The 20,245-nt window shown below is 37.0% G+C and overlaps 1 protein-coding gene across 7 annotated transcripts in view; it reads left to right on the top strand.

Moving 5' to 3' along the window:
- Nucleotides 1–20,245, top strand: part of CAB39 (calcium binding protein 39) — an 88,132-nt gene that overhangs the window by 8,429 nt on the left and 59,458 nt on the right. For 2 of the 7 annotated variants that reach the window (XM_082464762.1, XM_082464763.1), the window contains exons 2-3: nucleotides 357–449; nucleotides 2,633–2,759. The exons of 4 other annotated variants lie outside the window; for them this stretch is intronic. The gene's annotated coding sequence lies outside the window, so the exon portion shown is untranslated. The remainder of the gene's footprint in view (nucleotides 1–356; nucleotides 450–2,632; nucleotides 2,760–20,245) is intronic. One more of the 7 variants, XM_082464764.1, reaches the window with a different exon arrangement.

Raw genomic sequence — 20,245 nt, forward strand, 5'->3', positions numbered from 1 at the left:
ACGTACCTACATCAGTGGTTAATTTAGTATTCTTATAGTTGTAGTTCACTAAAAGAAGAACAAGGTAAAAGTTGTTCTCTCCTGTTTTATCTCCATTTCTGCATTTTTTAAATTCCCCCATCCTCAGTATTTTATAATGCTATTGAGGGTTTAATTTTTGTGTCCTGACCTAAGAAAAGGAACATTTAGAGGGTATTAACAATGGTAGGGGCCAAATCCAGTTTGTAGACTGTTCTCCATTGTCCTGAACTTAGCTGGCTGCTTCAGTCATTTTTGTCACCTATTGAGGCATTTACATTGTCTATCCCTAATTAAATTTTCTCCTGTTGTTTCTTTTATTGCCCATTTGTCCTCAGTATGACCTGAAGTTTCTGAAATGAGAGGTTCTAATCAGCATCACTGAGGCAGACCAAGTCAGTATTAAAGAAGCATAAAGATTCTGTACTTGTGTAAGTAAGAGGAATGAGGTAAAAAGAATAAATAATTACTAACATGGCACATATATGTTACCTGCTGGTATAAAGTTTAAGACGGCTATATATATTTACCTCATTTACTGCTTTAATAATCCTATTTTCATTCCCATATTTTCAGTTGAGTAAACAGAGGAAAAGAAACTAAGTAATTGGTCTGAAATCATACACCTAGAAAGGGGCCCTAAATTTGAAACCCTGGTCCCAGAGGGTGCACTTGTATCCCACCATACTCTGTTGCCTTCACCACAAGGTATTGAAATGTAGAATCATTCTGGAACATAGGAAATTTCTGTTACAGAAACAGATGAGATCAAGTTTTTTTGGTCAGGATGTGTGATATCCTAGGACACTGAGAGAACTTTCACATTACTAAGTAGCTGTCAGTGGTCTTTGAGGAGCTGTGAATAGAGAGAGCTGTGCAGGAAGAGGAGAGAAGCTAATGTACTGTTCTTCCAAAAGAGGAAAAGGTGGAATCCACAAATCATAGACACTGAACTTGATGATTGCTGGACAGATTCCAGAAAGGGGTGAGTCCTTAGCAAAGTGTCGACTTCTAGAAGCTACTGTCCATTTATTAACTATTTCTTTTCCTAATAGGATTCTGTTAATTGTGTTGGATAAGGATGTAGCCAAGATACGGATCTGTAAGGATTCATAGTTTCATTCATATTTGAGGTTGTCTGAAAAATGTTAAATCATATAATTTAAGTTGGAATATTTTTTAGGACTTAGAAGTCATTTTGATGTCTTTACGAGATCATTTTACTTATGTTCATTGTATTAGAATATAGCTTCATAATAATACACTTTTCCTAGGCTGCATCTGGCAAATCAGTCGCAGATACAGTGGCCCGCATCCCTGTGCCTTGCCTTCTCAAGTAGGCGAGAAGGAACTAGAACTAGTACCATCTTCCTGTATGTGCACACAGCAAACTAAATACTTCCTAGTTTTATATTGTTAAAATCATTCACCCCTGTTCTTTCAGATTGGTCATAACCCATTTGTTTACTCAAGAGCTAGTCTTGCTCTTGTTCCTGAAGACTGCCTAGTGAGTGACTGGAAGTAAGTTGATGGAAGAGGGCTGGACAATAGGGGAGTGCACTCCGTCCTCACAAAAGCTAAAACCTTATGCGAGGGGGTGGTTAGCTTTTTTCTCTTTTACCTTATGAAAGCTCCCCCACTTTTAAAATTAAATGTAGTGAGGGATGAGTGTCCTTAGCCTAGGATATCATAGGTGTTTGGAAAGGGCACGGCTATCTTTTGCAGATGCTTTTGTTGTTAAGAAGAGGAAGGAATAAGGAATAGGGAAGAGGAACAAGGCATAGCAGTGCATCCGGAAGGAAGTGACCAGAGAGAAAGACAGTGGCTCTAAATTTGTATGTCACGTGCAACTTTGAAAGAGCTAATGATAGAAGTGGAACTGGTTGCTTTTAGGAATTGTCTTAAGAGCTGCCGCACTTGAATAGATTGTTAATCATGGAATATATTACATGTATATTAAAGGCCGTGGCCTCCCACCCAAAAAAAGGAGGGAAGCTTCAGACCTCTATAATATAGACAGGATAAGTTCTTTTAAAAATCTTGAAAAACTTATCAATAAACTATCTCATTTATTCTAGATTCTACAAAAATACCAGGAGGTATAAAATTCATGTTTAAAAACCAGCATGAACTCTTAAAAACATAATAAAGTATAAGAGAGACAACCTGCCAAGACATTACAAAAGAAGAAAAGTATGTTTCGATTTCACTTGTGGAAATAGCCATGAAAATTCTCAGTAAAACACCAGCAAATTTAATTAAATAGGAAATTCTCTTAATTAAAGAAGACAAATAACGCTTGGTATTTACTGTGTGCCAGGCATTGTTCTAATATATTATCTCAGTTAACAGTCCTCAAAACAGCCCTAAGAAAGAGGTTGTTATTATTACCCTAATTTTATGCGTGAAGAAATTTAGGCCAAGAAGTTAAATTATCTGTCCAGGGATAAATTGCCAGTAAGTCACAAAGCCTAGTTTTTGAACCCTTGGGGTCTGGTATCAGCATACATTGAACATGCAGTATCATACCAGTATGTGCCAAGATAACAATGCTAATTCAACAGTTCTTCCTGATTATGAACTCTTTAAAAGAATATCTGTTTTAAACCAACAGCAAACAACCTACTAAATGGGAAAACATTGGTGGAATTCCCCTTGAAATCAGAAAATGAAACAAGCATGCCATACACCTTTGATGTTTGATATTATCTTGGCCAATGCAAGAATGCATCAAATAAAAGGTATAACTGCTTGAAAAAAATGGTGGAAAATAGCAATATTTGCAGATGTTGCAATCTTAAACCTAGGAAAACCAACAGAATCAACTGAAAAACTAAAAGTGAGAGTTCAATAAGATAGTTGCATACCACATAAAGATATTTAAATGTTGGCAGCATTTTTCTTGCTAGCAATACCCAGTTATAAAAATACTGGGAGAAAAATCTCATCATAGCAACAAAAAATAAAATTCCTAAGTTGGGGGGGTTGATATGAAATGTTTAGGATCTCTGAAGAAAACTAGTATAAACTTAACTGAGTGAAAAAAAGACAAGAATGGAGAGTTACCATGTTCTTGAATGTGAGTACTGAATGTTATGAAGCAAGAAAATTTCCCAAGTTAAATTAGTGTATTCTTGGCCAGAGAGTACAGTCAGATTTTTAAAAAGTCAACTTAGGGAGTTCAGTGAGAGGTATATATGCACCTAATACATAAGTGAAATCATCCATCAGTGGGGAAGGAGGAAGGATTGTTTCGCAAAAGATTTTTAGATAATTGGTTATTTGTTTTTTGGGAAAATCAAGTTTGATAATTAAGCCCTTTATGAAAATAAATCTGATGGGAGAATGAGAAAACAAATAAAAACATAAATTAGAACATTTATCTGAATATTTATCAGACCTTTGGATGAGAAGCAGGCTTATTTCCATTGCTGTCAAGTGATTGAAAGGGAAAAAGCACTAAGGTAAATATGTGAAAAAACTTTGCATGATGATAGACAAAAGGTTAATATTTACTTCAGTATTAGTAAAAGCTCATACAGACTGATAACTGCCATTTATTAGTAAGCTCTCCCTATGTTTTCAGTGCTACCCTGGGCATCTTATTCATGTTAAAAATTTAATAGTCATCCTATCATTTTGTAAATAATGGAGACTCAGAAGGTAAATGTTTTGCCCAAGAGTTTTTGTGCACACTTCTACTAAATGGTGGGTCTTGGATTACAACTTGGGTGTGATGAGAGCTTATGTTCTCAACTCTTAAAAGATGTTGTTTTTCAAACAGGTTGTAAGACTAAAAGCACTAGATAAATGAGTAGTCAATTCAGATAAATAAAGAAATTCAAATAAACAATGGGGCAGAGGCTGTTAAATAGAGATTTTAAAAACTGATAATGCTTTATGCTACTAGGGTTGGGTTGAGACGTGAGATAAGGCAATTTTATGTACAGCCTGGCCCTCTGTATCCACAGGCAGGGGTTGAGCGGAGTTGGTTCCAAGGACCCCCATGGATACCAAATTATGCCCTTATGTATAAAATGGCATAGTATTTGTCTATAACCTTTGTACATCCGCCACTATATTTTAAATCATTTCTAGATTACTTATAATACCTAATACAATGTAAATGCTATGTAAATGTTGTAAATACAGAGTACAGTTAACCTTTGGGGCAAACTAGATCAATTGCATCAGCTTGTTCTGATCCCTTCAGCAATGAGAGCAGGATAGGATGAGTCAGGATATTTAAGACATAGGGGAACTGGCAAATTGTTGACTACCTGGCCTGGAGCAGAGTGGTGGGAGATTCAAGAGTTAAGTTATTCCATGACATGGGCATATTCTTCCTGGTGAATTGTAGATGTTTGCTGATTTGAAATACCAAATATTGCTAAGAAAGACTTATTTTCATCATCACTGACAAATATTTATATGCAGGTGACCCTGCTAGGCCTTGCTGTAGGTGGAGGGTGCTTTGCCTTTGCTAAATCAGAGTAAATGAAATAGAAAAGTTGTCTGGTCATAGGGGAGGCAAGATAGCCATAGTTTAGTAGGGGTAACCAAACGTCTTGGTTTGCCAGGAAAAGTCCAGGTTTATGCCTCGCATAATTATTCATTGTGTCACCCTTTATTCCCTGAATTGTCCTGGTTTGGATGATAAATTATGTCATCTAACATTTAGCAATTGCAAAACTAGCTGTCCTTGGACCCCTTCCCTGCCTTATTTACTTATTTATTTTTTTTGATGCTTAAGGAGCAGGGTTGTCTCTCATATCCTCAGGTGTCTCCTCCTAAAGTAGCCTGATTTTTGAGACATTTATTCTGGAGCCATGGCAGCTATCTGATTCTTCTTTTGAACCAAAAGACTTTTCTCTCTGAATGAGAACTCTGATGTTCTAACTCTAAAATGTTCTGCTTTGCCTCAAGTCAGACATTTGAATGGAGAGATTCTAAGTGTAAACACCTTGTTTTTGCCCAAATTCCCTCTTTCACTCTTCCTCCACTCATACGTGTAGCTTCTTGGGAACTATTGAAGAAAGGAAGTTGCGGAGTTCTAGTTTTTAAATGGTTGATGTTGGATGCCATATAACTCTGAAAAAGACTTTTTTTAGAAAAAATTTGTTTTTGAGGTATGGTTGATTTACAATGTTGTGTTAGTTTCTGGTGTACAGCAAAGTGATTCAGTTATACATATACATATATCCATCTTTTTTCAGGTTCTTTTCCCATGTAGGTTATTACAGAATGTTGAGTAGAGTTCCCTGTGCTATACAGCAGGTCCTTGTTGATTATCTGTTTTATATGTAGTAGTGTGTGTCTGTTAATCCCAAAGTCCTAATGTACCCCCCCCCCGACCTTTCCCCTTTGGTAACCGTAAGTTTGTTTTCTATGTCTGTGAGTCTGTTTCTGTTTTGTAAATAAGTTAATTTGTATCATATTTTAGATTCCACATGTAAGTGATTTCATGGTATTTGTCTTTCTCTTTCTGACTTACTTCACTTAGTATCTCTAGGTCCATCCAAGTTGCTGCAAATGGCATTATTTCATTCTTTTTTATGGCTGAGTAGTATTCCATTGTGTGTATATACCACATCATCTTTATCCATTCATCTGTCAGTGGACATTTATGTTGCTTCCATGTCTTGGCTATTGTAAATAGTGCTGCTGTGAACATTTGGGTGCACGTATCTTTTCAAATTAGCGTTTTCTCCGGATATATGCCAAGGAGTGGGATTGCTGGATCATATGGCAACTCTATTTTTAGTTTTTTTAAGGAACCTCCATACTGTTTTCCATAATGGCTGAGCCAATTTACATTCCCACCGACAGTGTAGGAGGGTTCCCTTTTCTCTACACCCTCTCCAGCATTTGTTATTTGTAGACTTTTTTGATGATGGCCATTCTGACTGGTGTAAGGTGGTACCTCATTTTAATTTTAATTTGCATTTCTCTAATACTTAGTGATTTTGAGCATCTTTTCATGAGCCTATTGGCTATCTGTATGTCTTCTTTGGAGAAATGTCTATCTAGATCTTCTGCCCTTTTTTTTTTTTTTTCTCCCCATTTTTTAATTGGGTTTTTTTGTTGTTGTTACTGAGTTGTATGAGCTGTTTGTGTACTTTGAAAATTAAGCCCTTGTCGGTTGCATGGTTAGCAAATATTTTCTCCCAGTCTGTAGGTTGTCTTTTCATTTTGTTTATGGTTTCTTAAAAGGACTGTTTGAAGAGATGATATACCTGTATTCACTACACTTATATATTTATGTAATCTTTAATTCTTAAACTTTTCCATATTTCTTCCACATTTCAGAGCAACTGTTTTCAAGGGAAAGATTAAGAGTTTCACAAAATCATCTTGAGAGTTCAGTTTAAGATGTCCATGGGAAAAAATTGCATTTAATTTGCATTTGCTTATATAATCTTGAGCTTTATTCTCAGTTTGAGACAATAAATGGACATATCTATTTACACATTTTCATTTTTTTTATGTTACTTCCTGTGTCATTTAATGACACATTTCAGATCTCCAGCCCCAAAAGTAGGTATGTGGAGTACACGGAAGAGTAAAAGATGGTGCCACTCTCAGTCTTCACTACTCCAGTTTTGGCCTCTAAAAGGTTGAGAGAGCAATGTCTAAGCCCTACCCTTACTAGAATTGCCTTTCTGAGGCACAGGCCTGGAGCAGTGATGCCTAGGAAGTAGCCCCTGTGTTACTTGGAACGCTCTTTCTTCCAACAAGGCAGGGATTTAGTGAAAGTTTATCTCAGGGAGGAGTCCAACACTCAAGGCAGAAATGCACTGGACTCTCACCAAGAGTTCTCACCAGGAACACAAACTCTATTGTGAGTGTCCATCTGCCACAGCGTTTCTCTGTTTACTCACTGCCGTGGCCCCCCTCCCCCCAACACCCTCTCTCTGCAGACCAGCTTTCCCCACCTGATAGAAAGCCTGGCCACCTACATTTCTGTCATGGAGCTTCAGCCCCTCAATAGACACTTTAGCCCGGGGTCTACCTTCCCCTCTAGGTTACTTTGCTGGGGACAGCAGGGGTATGGTTCTTATAGGACTATAGCACCTCGTACTGGAGCTGTGTTAATGGTGTGGGGTGGGAGGGGCGGTTGCCAGAAGGAGATGGTGCTGGGGACCTTATGACCCTATAGAGTGACCCTGTGATTTTCCCAACTGTGAGGATTGTTGGGATTCTTATCCTCCTATCTGATTTGTTTAGGTGTCCAAGATACAAGTTCTAAAGGACTTTTTGGTTATTCGTCTGCCCTGAGACCACATATTTCTTGCTATTCTTTTGTCCTTTATCTTTCTTTTTAGCCTTAAAAGCAGGCTCCCTCTTAGCTCCTCTGGCCATAGATATCCTCAAGGCCCAGAGGAGTCTGTAAAGAATTGGCCCATAGTATCCTAAAGGAAGTCCACCTCTGACTGAAAAGCCACTGCATTTGTATCAACAATCCTGGAAATACAGAAGGAGCGGCTAGGTGTTCTGCTTTTAGTCTAAACCAGCAGTGTTTGTTGATTGAGTAGCATTTTGATTTATCTCATCATTCTCAGTTTGTTTCAGCTACAGTGAAATGCCCTTTGCCTCTGCCCCCCCCCACCACCCCAAATGCCCTGACCCCTAGTTGTATTCTTGTTGTTTTTCCTAATTTCCTAGAAGACATTGGAATAGAATATAGAATAGAGGTTTGGAAGTACAACTCAGCCATTATTTTAATTTATGAATGGTATTTTTTACACTAGTTGAATAGAATACATTTTGTATAACTGGCTAAAAATATTTTCTGTGAACACAGCCATTCAGACCTTGTATCTGTAAAGCCTCAGATAATAGGGGCTTGAAAAATATGTTGAATAAACTTGGAAGTATTTTTTATTTATCCTTACTTACCAAACGACAGGGACTGAATAGGAGTCGCATGCTGGAGTCAGAGCTCTTTGAGTGATGGAGGAGCTCTAACAGCCATCTCTCATGTTAGAAAAGAGGCCGCGGCCATTGTTATTCCTAGAAATTATTTGACTCTGAAGAACAGTGATGGAAGTACTTTATTTTGCTGCACACCACACACATTGATTGCCTCAATACACTTTCCGTGTTTGACTTAATTTAGTAATCTCTCCCCAGACGGGATGTCCCCTTAGCAGTGTTACCTATTTCCACCTGAGCGAGAAAATTGACGCACTAGATCTTGCAGTATTTAACAAGTTTATCATGGTGGTAAGGTTAAAACCACACCCTTATGTTAAGATTAGCTAGTTATTTTTTTTTCATGTTTCTTGCCTTCCATTTTAGGGAAATGGAAAAAAATAGGGGTATGTTTCCTTCTCTTTTCCCCTTTCTGTCCCATCCTCTCCCTCACCCCAGAGAATTAGATAAGGAGCAGAGGAAAAATAAGGAAAGACAAAATGATTCCTGGGGCAGGGTTAGTACACAAATAAATGCATGTCTTTTACACAAGCTAGTTGGGGACCACCCATTTGGCTTTGAGTTTTAGAAGCCAAAACAAAGAAGAAAACAAGATCAATTGCAAGGCTGTGTTCATGAGATAAAAAGTAAACCAGCCACTTAGGAGAAGCATACTTTTTCCAGGAATTGAGACCCTGTGGATCCTTTATTAATGAAGGCTCTGGGTCCTTGGTACACTTCTCTCTGTTCTCTAAAGTGTCTGTAAAAGTACCCAGTTCAAGTATAAGACATCTTAGTACAAGACATAGGAATAATGTTAGAGTGGAGCACAGTTTAATTAAATCACTACTTTTCTGATACTCTGTAGCTATGGAAATGACCCCCTATAATCATTCATGCCATTGAACTTTTTATGAAAATTGAGTACCAAAGAGGTCCAAGGTTATAGTTTTCTAGTAACTACTCTGCTTTAACAATTAACTGAGGGGGCCGGCAGCACTAATCATCTGCCTTTGAAAAATTGAAAAGTTTAACCAGGACTTGATTTCAAATCTAGTTGTATAAATTGACTTGGAGGCCAGGTCATTGAATTCCTCAGAAAACAGTCTGTGTCCAACATGCAGACATGTTTTTTGGTTTTTAAATTTTATTTTATTTGTCTACACCGCGCAGTATGCGGGATCTTAGTTCCCTGACTAGGGATCCAACCCATGTGTCCCCTGCATTGGGAGCATGGAGTCTTAATGAGTGGACAGCCAGGGAAGTCCCCCAAACATGTTTAGTGGATAGTGTTTTACGTCATAAGGTAGTAGTTTTTTTTTAATTTGTTAAATTTCTGACACAGAAGCCCAACATAAAAAACTGATAGAAGTGAGGTGTTTGGGCTAGAGATGAGGTGGACCCTCACCTGCTCCAGACCTTAGGGCAAGGTTTAAAAGCCACTGTGAGATTCAAGGCTAACACCATTTTAGTCTGGAAAAACTTCAAGAAAGCCTGGATCACCAGACTCCCACTTTTATGGAACAAACTCACCCTGTGTGCCCCCTACCCACAGAATACCTGCAGAAAGCCTAATTTTAACATTTAACTCATTAACTTCCTGTTTAAACCACTGTGATTCTGATAGGTTGGTGACATGGTTAGCAATAACCCAAACATTTGGTAGATCAAGTTCAAAACTAGGAAGGTGGGTTTTTGAGGCCAAGTAATCATAGTCACTTGAGTTGGTAGCATTCTTCTGCTGAAACAGTAAAGGAAAAACAGAATCCCATGTTCAGAATTTTTGTAGAAGGAAATAAGTTGTTTCTTTTCTTTTTTTTTTTTTTTTTGTCTAAATCATGCTCCTGGCTGATGTGCTTCTGTAGAGAAGTTTCCTTTTTTCAAACGTAATCACACCCCTGAGATCAGGCAATATTCTGTTATTTTTGTCTTTCTTTTTTATTTATTTATTTTACTTAATTTATTTATTTATTTATTTTTGGCTGTGTTGGGTCTTCGTTTCTGTGCGAGGGCTTTCTCTAGTTGCGGCGAGCGGGGGCCACTCTTCATCGCGGTGCGCGGGCCTCTCACTATCGCGGCCTCTCTTGTTGCGGAGCACAGGCTCCAGACGCGCAGGCTCAGTAGTTGTGGCCCACGGGCCCAGTTGCTCCGTGGCATGTGGGATCTTCCCAGACCAGGGCTCGAACCCGTGTCCCCTGCATTGGCAGACGGATTCTCAACCACTGCGCCACCAGGGAAGCCCCGGAAATAAGTTTTTAATGGAAGAAAATGTATCCTTTGTAGCTTTTCCTGAATGTTTTGCGGCCTCTACCTAAAACTTAACTTTCTATACTCCCTTGGGTATAAGATGTCTCTGTTGTGCATTTTCAATACAGCTTTCATATTAAAAAGCAAGTTTTCCATTGTGACTATATTGTGATGTCAACACTCACCTAAAAAGCACCACTCCATAAAGTGGGGAATGTTCTTTGAGCAATAAAAGAAGCCATGTGTTTATTCTGTAAACAGCACTTAAGTTCACAGTGAGTTCTGTAAACTCACTGCCTTCTGCCTTCCTGTTCATTCGACACTTTTTTAACCACCAGAGCTTGATGAAATTACAAAATAATTTTTGTTTCCTTATCAGAGCTCAGATTGTTGCATAAAGCTCTCTAATCAATTGTAATACATTTTCTGACTTTTATCCAAATTTATTCTGTCTACAGAATGCAGCTCAAGAAGCGTCTGCTCTGTTGAAGTGTGAGACCTTCAGCGCACAGTGCCCTGTCTGTCCTCTGAGCTTGCCACTCGGCTCTCTTATTTGGGTTTTGTCATGCAGGGTCTGGTGGCATGTATTAGTCTTCCATAGATTTCACTCTTCCTGTGTGTGCCTTGTCTCCCTAGCTGTATTCTGAGTCCTGGAAGAATTCCTGTGTGTACCACATCTTTTGGTCCATGAGCTGAGTTTTGGCTGTAGGATTGAGAACTTTTTCCCTCCAAAAACACAAGCAAGAGTTTTTATATATGATCATGCCAATCATGGCAAATGAATTCAGTTACTTCCTCTGAAATAAAATGTTTTCAGCCTCATTATTTCATCTAGAGTTTTTCTCTCAACTCAGGATCAAGCCTCCATATGCCAGCCAGTTAGTGTGTTGATTTGGAGGGGTGGAAAGGAATGTTGACTGGTTAGAAGAATTCTCAGAGAAATCATCTTTGGGTAAAATGTTCTACATGATCCTCTAAAGGGCCATGCAACTGTGTATTCTGTGACTCTAAATATTTCTGCTGGAAAAAGTCTGTTTACACTGAATACCACCATACGGTGGCCTTTGAGCAGTTTTAAAAGAAAACAAACCTTCAAATCTCCAACTATGGTGCTTCAGCTCAGGCTGGTTTTGTGGCATGTTTGTGCTTTTGTGGGCATTTAGCCAGAACAGAAATAGCAATGCTGAACCTTGAAGGAGAGTGATTTTCCAGGTTTACATCTGATCCTCTAGAAATAAGTTTTAAGGTTATAAATTTTAAAAAGGAATTTTTTTTCAAAATACAGTTCTTAATTGGAATGACTGAAAGGAAAAAAATAAAAATCATTTCAATACGCTCAGGTGTAACTTTTTAGAACCACAGTATTTTCTTACTTTTTCAATCTAAATTCTTTGACAAAAAAATGATTTTCGAAAAGGCTTTTATTTTTCTTGTTTGAACTTTGTTTCAAATTTTCTCACTTGTTTACTGTTCAAGTTTTGAATTACACAATTTTTTTAAGGAATTATCATCTTTTTAAAAGAGCAGGATTGGCTATTTGCTTTTTCTTCTTTACCAAACATGGGTGAGGCTGTGATGTTTTCTCATGGTCATATGGACTGTACTTCCACAACCTTGTGGCAAAGTGAGTAGTAAACTTAACCAGAAGAAAAATGGATTTATAATTTTTTCCTTGAAGATTAATGGTTTCGCATTTAAAAATGTGGACACTGATTAACCTTTCATATTATTAAATTCAGTGCTAATTTGTCAAGGAATAGTTGAAGTTCATGTTTCTGAAACTAATTCTAAAACTGTGATAATGTAACTTAATTCCTTAGAATATCTGTGAATGAATCAGTGTAGATAAAATTAAAGATGGCAGATCCATACTGATAAAAGGCCTTTAACATATTCATGGAAATCAGTTAATTAGTCATGTATTACAAGTATTTCTAAATAATGCTTTGTAATATGTAACTGTGATTTCAAGTCTTAAACCAAGTGATGAAATCTTTTTGCCTTGTGATAATTTGAGAAATTCAGCATTGTGAATAAGATAGCTATCGTTAGTAAATGAACTACTCAGGTTGATTATAAATGTTTTACAAACTTCCCGTCCCATCCTGTCAGTTGGTTATGAAATCAACTTAGTGGGCTGTGACTAGCATTTTAAAAGGAGGGAAGGGAGCAGGGGACTAGGATAGAATAAAATAGAATGGAGAATGTCAGTGTAATTTTACATAGTGAGGATAAGTGCTGTTTGGTGGTACTTTGTGTGTGTGTGTGTGTGTGTGTGTGTGTGTATGTGATACATATTTTTTATGTACGAATATATGTGTGTCTTGAAATCAGAGAAATCTGTAAGCTATCACTGCTAGTGGTAATGAGTTAGGTGGCCTGGTGACCTTGTGGTTGTTTAAATGACTGTACACACAAAATAGATAGTTAGTGGGAAGCAGCTGCATAGCACAGGGAGATCAGCTCGGTGCTTTGTGACCACCTAGAGTGGTGGGATAGGAAGGGTGGGAGGGAGATGCAAGAGGGAGGGGATATGATGATATATGTATACGTATAGTGATTCACTTTGTTATACAGCAGAAACTAACACAACATTGTAAAGCAATTATACTCCATTAAAGATGTCAAAAAAAATTTAAAAATCAATGACTGTACACACAATACAAACTGATGGCCGGCTTTAATTGGAAGGTTCCAGTATTTGTACTGTGCTTTTAACAGGGAATAAAGGAAGACCTGTGTGACTTGCTGAACAGATTTGTATTTGACAGGAATCTGGTAAGGAAAACTAATAATACTCTGGATAACAAACTAGAGATCCAAGAAAAATTTTGAAATGTCAAATGTATATTGAATCTAAATCAGAAGCAATTTAATAGGAATAATTGTTCAGTCCAGCAGGTTATGTCCCAAAAGGCAGTAGTAAACGATGGGTGAGGATGTGGTTCACTGCAGAACATACAGGTCAATTATGTTGCTCAGTAGAGAGCTACCGTGTAATGTATCAAAACTATTAATGGAGTTTAAGACTACATTTATGAAATCTCTGGATAGGTAGTCTTGGATCATGTGTGGAGTACAGGGTCTGGTTTGGAACACCACACTTCTAAGAGGGATGGTGACAAGCTGGAATCCTGGAGAATAACTGAGGGGAGTCCTGTGATTGAGTCAGCTCCTTCAAGTTTTATCTTCTTTATCTGTAGCAAAAGCACAACTGGATACATTTTATAGGGATTTGGCTGCCAACAGTGCTAAATGTAACGCAGACTGAATGGGACTGTTACGGCTCTTGTTCCCAGACAGCTCACAGGCTAGCATGGTGATGGTAATTTATATATTAATATGTCTGATTAGGCTGTTCAAAGCGCTTTGAGTTCTTCTTTCTACATGACATCTAAAAATATTCTCAAATCACAGATTTATATTTTTGAAAAATATATCATTTAAATGTTTATTTGGCATCATCCTTATTTAACATGTATTTTAGTATAGTTACCATTTATAAAGAATACATTCTGTACCACCCCACCCCTCAATAACTTAATTAGGTGGCTATTGGAGAAAAGTCACTAATTCATGTTACTATAGTGGATTTCTTGATTGATTTTTCCCACAACTAAGCAGTGCTAGTGTGAAAGTTGCCTCACTGTCAAACTGGATATCATAGTGAGGTTTGTTAAATTAGATTCTACTAGAACTAATTTCAGAAAAGGATACCATTGTTTAACTGTAAATAATGTCTGGTATCTATAATATGAAATCTTGCATCATAGTCAGTATGCAGTTACAAGCCTGATAGGAAACCCAGAATTCGTAAAGAAAAAGATTTTAGATAAAGCTATAAGAAAATGAGAACTTTGTACATTGACAAAAAGTTGGAATGCAAATGGAAAACTAACATATTTGCAAAAAAAATAACAGCCAAAGGGATAATATTCATAATTATAAGTATCCTATCAATCAATGAGAAAAAGACTCCAGACCCAGTAGAATAATGGGCATTAGAGATGTACAAACAATTTTGCTAAGGAAATACAAATGGATAATAGGCATGAAAATGCGTTCACTGTCATCAGTGATCAGCAATTCAGAGAATCAAGTTGATGTGTGGGGAAGAGAAGGAGGTCAAGAGAATAGCATTTTTAATCTGACAGATTGGCAAAAATCAAAAGGGTTAGTAGGGCTGGTGTTGGTTGGCTGGTGAGGAAATAGCTGCCGTCATCCACTGTTGATGACAGTGTAAATTGGCATAAGCTTTTGGTACAAGTTAAAATCTTTGTGTTTTGACCCCCAGGCACTCAGAGTCTCCTTGGCTTCTTTTATTCTGGTATCTGGTATACAGAACATTGTGTGGTCTTTTTGGGGCCAGAACAGCTCTTTACTTAGTCATTCTTTATAGAAATTGCTTCCAAAGGTGGGCCAGTCAGGGATCATTTCTTTTTTTTTTAATAAAGATGAACTGACACATACTCAGTGACTGTCCTGAGTCAGATAGGTCTAGCTAGTAGAGAGAAAGACCAGGAGTTTCTTTACCCTCACTCATTTTATGTGACTTGCAGGAAAGAGTAAAGCTGGGCAGACAGGTTGGGCACAGAAGAGGAATACAGTAACGCATTAGAAATAAAACCCAAAGCCTATGACTGGAGTATTTTTGCTGAAATAGTTACAAAACAGTCTGTCCTTTGGAGAAATGCTGCAGTGACCCCCTGCTGACTCAGAAAAGAACTGTGTTGGTCCAACAATTTCAGCTATGAAGAGAGTATATATTTACTTCTATGATGAATTTAGAAGACATTGTTAAAGGTATATTTTGTGTGGAATTATTGATATAAAATACCAAGCTATGTTCATACAGAAAATTGAAATGTAAGGACATAGACCTCAAGTTATAAAATTTGATTTTATTTATAACATTATTAAGTGGGTTTGGAACTTGATATTCATTTAGTCACAACTAGAAAAAAAAAACATTTAGAAGAGTAGTCCCATTCATGACACTTATTTTAGTCCTGAGCAAACTACCTTTCTTTTAAACAACAAAAGATATTTGAAAACTATTATGGGGCCAATACTCAACTGGAGCAAAAAGCAGATGTATATGAGAGCAAACTTTTCTGCAGAAGCCAGGTTCAAGTTAGTACGCGTGTGTGTGTGTATTTTTAAGGTTAAAATTTAAACTTATAAGAAAGAAGTCAGAGAGCTCTGAAACATGATACAGTCTTAACTCCTAAGAATTACTTAGCTAATTCCAGTTTGGCTAAAATACTTCCAACCATATCTTTAAGTGAATTCTAGAACTGTTTAAGTGATTGTTTATATGTGCCCTGCCCTGTTCCACAAAGGATTTAAGGTAGCTTGAAGTATTCTGTTGTACTTAATTATCATAATTTTAGTCTTGGAAATCCATAATGACTGCATGATACACTGAGATTACCACAGTAAAACTTGACACTAGTAGTATGGTTCTCTCAAAAAGTGTTTGAGGTTTAACATGAGGTTCCTGTTTGTAAAATTAATACACAGATTTTTTTTTTTTAACGAGAGCTGGTGCTTTAAAAAATCCTTGTAAAATTACTTTTGTCTAAAAATTACTTTGTCTGAAGCAAAGCTCTCTCCTATAAGCAGGTGTCTCTTGCTTTGTTATTCAAATAAAGAATGAACTTTATCATTAGAGCATATTTCATAAACATTCATAATTTGACATTCGCATGTTTAGTGTGAGTAAAAGAAACTTTCAAGGGTTAACAGAAAGCCTATTAGAAGAACACAAAAGTGAAATTATTTCTAAACATTGTATTTACTAAGCCCATTTCATTAAGTTCTCGATCTGTAATTCATACATAACAAAAGCTATTAATTTAAAATAGGAATTTTTTCTAGAAATTTAAAGTTATGGGAATACTATTAAAGATTGATTCACCTAGTGATTATTTACTACTTTTGATTACCAAAAACAATAAGAACAACAACAAAAAACAAAATTAATTGTCCATATGATGTATGTAATTGGTACATTTAGCTTTAGGGTCATGGAGAAAGTTCCACCAAGAATAGTCTACCCTAACCTACACTTCTAAATTCTGAAAATGTTAGAGATTTGAGGTCTCCAACAGTCTCTCTTTTTAAAAAATGATCTGGAAAAAAAAATATTAAGCATATGCCTAAAGGAGCTTTGTTTTAGTTATGACATTTTCCCAAAAGATGAGTCGCTGGAGAAGTTCGTGGTCACTCAGACCTATACATGTGTTTGGGAGATTTTAGTTGGAACTGTAAGGTAGTTCCTAGCTCTCTATGCAGTGCACTTCTGATATTTAATAGAAAAAAGGAACTTGGGTTGTCAACGATGAGCAATAAAAATCCTCTCCAAAGCATATGGAACAGAGATATGGGCCAATTTTTGTTTTTTGATATTGTGGGTTTTTTTTCCGGGGGGCGGGGAGGGGACAGTCAAGGGTATCCTTTTCATATTTATTTAACTCATAATAATCTTAGAAATTGCCTTTTGTCTATTTGATCAGAATTTAAAGATCAATATTTTTAAAAAGACACTTAGTGAACATTTATTTCTGATTACTTTTTGATAATTAAGTCATACTTCCATGTTGTACATTTTGTGATACTTGATCTGTATGTAAGATGACAGGACAAATAAATACAAAGAGAATTTGAAGTCAAAAGACTTGCCTTGAATTCTGATGCACACGTTCAACATGGGATCTCAGGGCTGACCTTTTATGTGAATCTAAAGACGTACAGCAACTATTTACCGTAGAAATTGGGGAAAGTGGGAATGGGTAGTTTCATGGATAGAAAGTGTTGGATTTAGAGAATACACATCACAGTGTAATGCCCAAGTGATCAGTCAATTAAGTGCTTTCTAATTTAACATTAATAAAAAGTCAATGCAAAAAAGTTGTGAAGATCCAAAACAGGATGGTTCTACAAATTGTGCCACAATCTTGGGAACCCAGATCCACCCTTTCAGTATTTCATCTTGGTTAATTACATGAATCTGTTACACTTTAGTCAGAATTTTGCCATGTTTATATTCATGGCACAAACAACATACAAGTGGCAACATATAGATTGGAACAGTTAAGTGAGCAGGTGTGGGTCCAACTTTGTACATAGCAGTAGCTGGATTATAGGTGCTTGCCTAGATTTCCTGCTCACTTATCCTCCAGCACCGTCTAGGTGGTGGCCCCGAACCCTGTTCTGGCTGGGTTTCAGGTTAAAACTCTCTGGTTAACTCCTGGTTGTTTATGTATCAATTGTTCCTGTGGCCTTTTTTGTTTTGAGAACTGTTTTTCACTTCCAGTCAATACATGTGTCTGGAGTCTTATGCAAAGCAATATGCCAAATGTTACGAGCATGTAACATGTTGGCTGGTATTCAGTTTTGCCACATTCAGTTTTGGGGCTTCCTGACTCATTGAGGGTGATACATATGTAAATAATAAAAGCACACTATAATCAAGATTTTGAAAGCTCAGGAGTGTGAGGAGGAAGGTTACTGTGGGGGTCTTCATGGAGGAGCTGTTATTTATAAGTGGAATTAGATACGGGCAGGATTGTGGACAAGCAGAGAAGGGGGGCATTCCCAAGGCGGGGATACTCATGCTGGCATTGCTGTAGTTCTCCACGAATTTCAGGGAGGGGCACTATAAGTCAGCTGTTGAGGGCATTGCCTGTGTACCTGTTTCCTCTTTAGATATTCTTTTTCTGTGCCATCAGCAGATAAGTTTATTTATTGAATTACAGTGGACAAAATGACAACACGTATACATTGGAACAGTTAAGTAAGAGCTGTGAGACTATAGAGGAGAAAGGGTTGTTTTTATGTCAGAAACATGGTTTAAGGTGATCACTTTGCAGTTATACATAAATTTAACTTTGACCGTTTAGGCAAATAAAGGGGAAAAAAGCAAAAGCAAAGCACAATGGACATACCAATTACAAGAAACATAACAATTCTTTAGAGTAAAAAATGTTCTCTATTACTGATTTTTAAAAATTATGAAAATGTTCAAGTATGTCAAATACTCTAGTATAATGAAGTTCTAGCTCCGACAGTTACTAATATTTTGCTCACCTTGTTTCATCTATTCCCACCACCTTACTGTTAGGGAGGGGTGGTACTGTAGTATTTTGAAGCAAATCCCAAATCACCTGTATTTCAGTATGTATGTCTAATTGATAAGGATATTTTTTACATATCTACTATATTATAATACCTAACAAAATTAACAGTAATTTCTTAATTATCCTACCCAGTATAATTTTCCTGACTTGCCCATGTATCTTTTGTATAGTTGGCTTATTTGAATCAGGCTCCAGAGAAGAGCCACACATTTGACTATGTCTAGTGAGTTTCTTTTATTACTTAACATTCTCCACTGCCTTTCCTGCCCCCCTGCTCTGCTAATGCTATTTGATTTGCTGCAGAAACCCAATATTCGTCTTGTCGAGGGGCCCTTGTTCTGGGTTTGACTTGGTGATTCCATGTGATGTTTAACTTGTTCCTTCATCCCCTGTGTTTCCTATAGACTGATAGGTCTAGGAACTTGATTAGATTCAGTTTTTTTTTAAGTGGAGGAAAAGAGATCAAATATTTTTATAGATGGACCTTTGTACTTTCTACTGCATCCTATCATGAGACACATTGATGTCTGATTTTCCTATTTTTAATGATAAATCAGTGTTCCAAGTTATCAGCTCCAACGTATCTCCTATGAAGTTCTCCATCAACCTTTCACCTGTGATTTTAATGGCTGTTGATAATTGTTGCCTAGATCCCTTATTTCATCAAGGATTACAAAATGATAATTTTCTACTTTTCTTTCTACATTTATTAACTTTGTGAATCTTCTATAAAGAACTTTCCCTTTCAACTATTTGGTTACCCTCAAATACAGGCTACGCAGTAAAGACAGGATAAATGTGCCATTCCCTTTCTTTTATTTACCAGTTTTGGGGGTATTGAGTTGTTCTCACAAACTCTAAGGTGACCAATGAATTTTCTTTTTCAGTATTATAATTTTCATGGGTTTTTTTTTTAATAAAATTATTAGCACCTTTAATTTTTATTTATTTATTTATTTATTTATTTGGTTGTGTTGGGTCTTGGTTTCTGTGCGAGGGCTTCCTCTAGTTGCGGCAAGCGGGGGCCACTCTTCATTGCGGTGCGCGGGCCTCTCACTATCGTGGCCTCTCTTGTTGCAGAGCACAGGCTTCAGACGCGCAGGCTCAGTAGTTGTGGCCCACGGGCCTAGCTGCTCCGCGGCATGTGGAATCCTCCCAGACCAGGGCTCGAACCCGTGTCCCCTGCATTAGCAGGCAGATTCTCAACCACTGCGCCACCAGGGAAGCCCTTCATGGGTTTTAATGTTTTATATTAACTGTATTATAGTTACTTGTACTACTATTAAATACATAATTTATATATTATATATGCAAATTTTAATTTGCATGTCAATTCATTGCAATAATTTTTCTTTTTTATGCCAAAATTGTACCGTCTTAGGCCTGTGGGAGCCTTTCAGATTGGCTCCTGTGTCTTTTTTGGCAGGACCTCATCCATCTTTGCTTTCTGAGGTAACATGCCCTAGGCTCGGCTCATCTTATATATTTTCCTGCTCCTTCATGGAGCCCTGGTTCCTTTTATTGGGAATGATCTTGTACTAATTTTTTTTAATAGCACTTTTATAATCAGGAAAAAACTGTACATGTACATTGTAAATATTTAACATTAAGAAAAATTTAATATAGAACACACATTCTCACTACCCATTATTAACCTCTGATTTTTTTTCTTAGTCAACATATGTGTTTGCATATATAGAACACATGACTATTTTATATACATATATACACCCATATGTATATATGGTATATATAAATATGTATATGCACCTTTGTATCTAAAGTGTTTTCAGTTAAAAGGAATTGTGGGCATTTTTTCACGTCAGTAGAAATCTTCAGAAGAATTGATTTTTAAATGAGTTCACAGTGTTCAGTTATATTTCCGGGGGCTTTTTCCCTTTTTTTCAACTGTCTTAAGTAATGAT

The sequence above is a fragment of the Balaenoptera physalus genome (assembly GCF_965194825.1).
Source record: "Balaenoptera physalus genome assembly, chromosome: 6".
NCBI classification, from domain to species: Eukaryota; Metazoa; Chordata; class Mammalia; order Artiodactyla; family Balaenopteridae; genus Balaenoptera; species Balaenoptera physalus.